Source organism: Quercus lobata, chromosome 5, assembly GCF_001633185.2.
Source record: "Quercus lobata isolate SW786 chromosome 5, ValleyOak3.0 Primary Assembly, whole genome shotgun sequence".
Taxonomy (NCBI): domain Eukaryota; kingdom Viridiplantae; phylum Streptophyta; class Magnoliopsida; order Fagales; family Fagaceae; genus Quercus; species Quercus lobata.
This window is the reverse complement of record NC_044908.1, coordinates 25,564,903-25,570,193: the sequence shown is the minus strand read 5'-3', so window position 1 is coordinate 25,570,193 and position 5,291 is coordinate 25,564,903. Positions and strand designations below refer to the sequence as shown.

Below are 5,291 nucleotides of genomic sequence, written 5' to 3'. Positions count from 1 at the left end.
GATCCGTTGCCTTCTTTTGTATTAGACTTCCACCAATTACTCAAGATTAATAGTGGCAATTATAATCTATTTATTTGCATAAATACCATGCACATTATTTTAACTCCCTTACAATTACATTTATCAACACACTTTAATCCAACTAAATAACATAAATATTAATAAATCTAGTTGCCAACCTGTTCAATGCACTAAAAAGCTATTGATAATAAGATCTAATGAAATTTAGAAATAAAATATTGAGTTAATAATATGCATACTATAGACATTTTTCAAGATAGCATTTAAATAAAAAAGAATGGTCCTAATAAAATAAAATAAAATAAAATGGGAAAAAATATTTAATTTCTATGCTTCTATATCTATATATATATATATATATATATATTAGTATATTTTTTTCTTTTTTGAGAATCATATAATAGTATATAATCTGTGTTTATGTATGAGAATGATAAATTATAGTGGTGTTATTGATGTTAATTTGTATTATTTAAAATATAAGACATAGTTAGACCAGGATATTCCACTACAAAAAAAAAACTTCACTTTTTTCGACTCTCCTAAAAAGGTCCAAACAGAAAATAGACACGAGTGATTATGTATGGCTCGCTTTATTTCAAGGTTCATTAAAACCCTTGAAATAAGCCAATACAACCATTTTTAAAAAAATGCAGACCAGTTTTAGCAGCATTGCCGCGAGAGTTTTGGCTCCAAAATATTACATTTTTCGGCACCACCTCCCCGCGACCCTCAAAATAAAGATATTCCAAAATTTTCAATCAATGAGACAATGCCCATAATTTGAAAAATAAAAGGAGAAAAACATTTCATTCAGTCAGATCTAAAACTCGTGGATTCGTATCTCTCAAAATACTCAAAGGTGCGGTGGTCGACGAATTAGCTCCGGCGACTATCTGAGGCACGGTGGGCGACGATATCATCTCCGATGACGAGCTGAGGGCACGGTGGCCGGAAATATCATCTTCTCCACTTCTTCGTTCGATTACAGGTCTCTCTCTATCTAACCCTCTGTTTGTTTCCCGAGAAAAAAAAATTGAATTTGTCCCGATCTCTCTCGTTTTCTCTATCATTCTCTTCACTGGTAAAAAAAAATAGTATTAGTCCAATTTTGCGTAGTCCTAGTGTTTTAGGGGCTCAGAGAGAAAGCAATAGTATAAGTTAGGGGCTAGGGTTTGGATACTTAGGAATTGGAATCATGCCAAACTGGCTTTGATTCAAAATAGATCCCTGGCTTAAAAAAGCAGAAGGTGTGGATTACATTATTTCTCATTTTCTTCATTTTGCTATGCATTTCCTGGTTCATTTTTGTTTTAAGTCTAATCTGATGCTTTAGCTTGATTCAATTTTGTATATAAAATCTTTTTTTGATTGTAAGTTTGAATTTTTTTTTTTTTAGTAAAATTGATGCATTGGAATTGAATGAGAATGAAATAGTTTTCATTTGGAAATGGTGGCAATTAAAAATCTATTATATTAATTTTTACTTGGCGCATAGAATGTGGGGAGGACTTAAATGGAATCTGTCACCGGTTTTAGAGTTTGCTTCACTGCACAATTTCTTGAACAGAGAGAACTATAGGAATGTTATATAGAGAGGACCTTATTTGTTCAATATGGTTAAATTTACATGGAAAGAAGTGCGCCACTTTAGAAAGGGTGTGATCTAAATCATGAATTGCTATGATTTCAGTTTGATTTGGTGAAATATATTATTGCTGGGCATGCTTTTTTTTTTTTTCAATTGGTGTCACGGATTTGTTAAGACCTATGTTGGTATCAATTTTAGATGGTTTGAGTGATGAAATGGCAAAACCATAGCTCAGTGCTTTGTTGGTAATGTGTTATGGTACTAAGGTTTCAAATTGCACTAGGAATAAAAAAAGAAAAAAAAAAAATATAAAAGATCTATTTTCTATCTATTGAATTATATAATGCCCAAGTCAGGTTTTTCACTCTATCGAATTTCACTAGTGATAGCAACTATTTTATATGTGGTTGATTTTCAGGATTTATGCTGACTTGATCAATACTCATGGTTGGTGGCAATAATGCTTAACTTAAGTTGCTGCATAACTGAGGTTGTTGGAGGCGTGATGGATGCTTTGATTGATTTGTTGTGTCATTACCAAACACAAATATACATTACACAAGTGTACTTTATCCTAGTTTTATTTATTTTTCCACAACATTGACTGATGAGATTATTTTGGCAAGAGTTAGTCTATAGCTCTGCCTTTTGTTACTACTATCAAATGTTGTATGTTTGATTGCTTGAATATTAACTAATACTATGCCATAGGTAACAATCTAGTGGAAGTTGTCCTCACCATATACTTAACCATTGATTCAAAGCACTAAATAATGGTAGCCGGTAATATAATTGTTTCATTGACACTTTTTTTTGTTAACCATGTTTTGGACAGAGAATTTACTACTAACCAGCTATTCATGGCAGTCTCCTTGGATCACCTTCCTGGTTGCATGTGAAGGAGATACTGAACCCTGAAACTTCTCCTGGTGCAGAGCCTTGGGTTTACCATACAATACATGCGTTTTTTGTCTTCTTATTTAATATATTTTACATTGTAAGTTTCTTCTTAACTTTATGTTCTACCATCCATTTATGTGCTGCTAGACAGTATTTCTATAATATATTGTTTTCATGATTTTCCTCTCATCCAGGGTATTAATCTTCTTTGGCAATTACTACTTAGTTACATGACACAAAATTATAAAGCAAGATGATCCATTTTTATTAATCTTCTTAACTATTACTGCTGTTATACTGTTTAAGCTTCTGTCATTTTTTCTTTGATTGGATTGATAGAAACGTTAACATCCCCAATTCCAGATAATCGTGTGTAAATTTATAAGCTTCTTGTCTGGTAATTGTGAGCATGCTTATGGTTAGTCTGGGTTATAAGTCAGCTAAGGCTTATAGGATCACATCCTGTGTAATATCATAAGCCTAATTAAATCACATTACATGCTAGTGCAGCCAATTGCCTAGAATGGAACTCCATAGAGAATTGCCCTGACTTTGCATCAAATTGGTTTTATTGTATCTTATATCCCCAACTTGAAGTTGGTAAAACTTCTATTATATTAAACAGATTATAAACTTTTAGATTGAAAGTTGGGGGATTTCATTCATTATATTTGACATTTCGGTTAACATGTAGATATGTATGTTGTATGCCTAATTTTTTGAAACAAGAAAGAAAAAGGAAATGAATTTTTTTATACCTATTGCTTTTGTATCACAGTGTGGTCTTGTTGAGGTGAATTCTTATGAGGTGTGAAACAATTGGTGCATGTATCACTGAACTTTTTGAAGTTTATGCAGCACTGAGGAGGTATGCACTCTCTAAATTATTCAACCTTGAATTGGCAGAGTCCATAATTGTATGTGATGATAGAGTTTTGTTAGCACATTCAATTAGTATATCATGTTTTATAATTTTTCAGGATTTGACTTCAGATGTTAGTCTTATTGTAGTGTCTATAAAATGGTAAAGAAACTATGTTTTTTAAGACCTTAGTCAGGTTGGTACAACACTCAATCATTTGTAATCACCTTGTGGAGGTTAATTATGAAAAAATTTCAATTCCTTTCTAGAATCTAAACTGTTTGTTTCTTTGATAGCTGGTTGTATTTAGGATGGTCTGTATTGAATTCTTTCTATGCTATATAGCTGGTTGTATTTAGCTAGTTGTTTCTATGATAAGAATGTCGATTCCTCATTCTTAGGCCTTACGCTAATTTATGCAGAAACTGTGTATACATCATATCCATGCTTCACTTTTGGTTTTTGAAAATCCCCTTTGCTAATTAGTAACATACAAATTAGCATTAATTCTCAGTTGATAATTTGCTGAACTTAACAAAGGCTTTAGAGAGGCCACTTAATTTTTCATGTTTTTTCTTTAGTAAATTAAAATTTGCCATGAGGTTCAATTCAACAGTTTCCTTGATTGCATATTGACACCAATAGTTTGAAAACACTTTTGGCATATGTGGATCCACATATGCCCCCCTTTGTGTGTTTGTGTGTGTTTTATTTATTTATTTTGGGATTTATTGAATCAAAATCTAACTTAAGAAAACTCTTGGATTCTCTACATTTCTCTGATTTTCCTTTCACACATTTCTCAAAAAACTCAAAGTTTTATGGTGCAAGTCAAATTGATTAAGTTCAAAACAGAGTGGGTAAGTGTGTGTACTAGTGTGTTAATGAACTATTCATGTCTATAGTTTAAATTGGTACAGTGATTTATATTCATCATTTATTTTCTAATTGAATTATTTTTCTTCATCGCAATTATTCTGTTTAATTGCTTGAAGTTTGTTTATGTTGTATGTCCTGGTTGTGTTTTGGCAAATCTTGCTATTTTTTCATGGGAGTAAGCTTAAATGTTGTGAACTTGAACCAAACAGAAGGGTGATTCGCTTTTACTTTCAGCAGTTCATTAGTATTTTTGAACTTAAGTTTGTGTTTGGATAGATTTGAATTGCATAATTCCTTATGTGATGCTGGGAGTCAATATATGAAGTAGTCCTTATGTTATATAACACTACAATAAACATGACTAAGTTATTGAGCTCTACTTTGGTCGGTCTTAGCTTCCTTTTCAGGTTTGTTTTCTCGTACTTTCTTACTTTTTTTCTTTGGGTATATCTAGATGCACGAGGCAAGTACTTGTTGTAGGAATTTGCTGTAGTGAGATGGGAGTACTTTTTTATGTTTTTATTTTTTAAATTTAAGGAATTAATAAATTTCTTTTTATCTAGCAAAAGCTGAGTTAAATAGAAAATAATTTAGCTGTGTGATTCTCTTGGTGCTTGATATCTTGGCTCTATAATGAAAGTTATGGCTCAATGATGCTAATAATGATTAATTGTGCTAACATATGTTTTGCATCCTATGGACAGAATGAATGCATCCTAGGCAGCTGACATTCGCTACTACTTGAACTACCTTAGGAAAAATGGTGACTTTCTTGGTGGGAACTGGAAAATTCACGGATTGGATGAAAAATAGTCTTGAAAAATTGAGTTGTTCCAGCCCGTGGCTGTTGAGCCACGGGCTGGAACAACTCTTCAAGGCTCGATGGATGTTAGCTGTCGAGCTTTAATGAATAACACTTTTCACACTTGAATCTTGGATAAACTTGTATGACTTTAACACTTGAACATGAAACCTTGTTACTTGAAGTATTAAACACATCTTAAATCTACTTAAATACAAGTAAAGTGCATTTTGTCA

General features: G+C 32.2%; 1 long non-coding RNA gene across 1 annotated transcript; it reads left to right on the top strand.

The window, feature by feature from the left end:
* Positions 1 to 687: 687 nt before the first annotated feature.
* On the top strand, positions 688 to 5,067 carry LOC115989172. Its single transcript, XR_004091834.1, has 4 exons — positions 688 to 1,012; positions 2,448 to 2,609; positions 3,291 to 3,380; positions 4,958 to 5,067. It is a non-coding gene; the product is annotated as an uncharacterized LOC115989172 (long non-coding RNA).
* Positions 5,068 to 5,291: the final 224 nt, after the last annotated feature.